This window comes from Rhagoletis pomonella, unplaced genomic scaffold (genome assembly GCF_013731165.1).
Source record: "Rhagoletis pomonella isolate Grant_MI unplaced genomic scaffold, Rhpom_1.0 Rhpom_scaffold_01169, whole genome shotgun sequence".
Taxonomy (NCBI): Eukaryota; Metazoa; Arthropoda; class Insecta; order Diptera; family Tephritidae; genus Rhagoletis; species Rhagoletis pomonella.
This window is the reverse complement of record NW_023459723.1, coordinates 24,783-25,126: the sequence shown is the minus strand read 5'-3', so window position 1 is coordinate 25,126 and position 344 is coordinate 24,783.

Sequence of the window (344 nt, the reverse complement as noted above, 5' to 3'; positions counted from 1 at the left end):
AAAAGTTATGCGGTAACATACATAGAAAAAAAAAAAAAAAAATATTCAATTCAATTCAATTCAATTCAGTGTTTATTGAGTCTATGATTACAAAGAATCTTACAGACTAGAGTAAAATTAATAGGTAAAAAATTAAGAACTACACTAGGAGTACACAGATTCAATTAAACTTCTAAAAGACTGCCTACTAATAGAAAATTCAATATTTAAATTTTTTGAAATTGCATTAAGTTCAGTGAGAGCCCTCCAAATCGGGGATTGAGCCCAATAATTAGCTTTAGCAGGGATAACATAAAACGGCGGGACAAACCGCAATATTCTGCTCGGGACATTGAAACCGATAT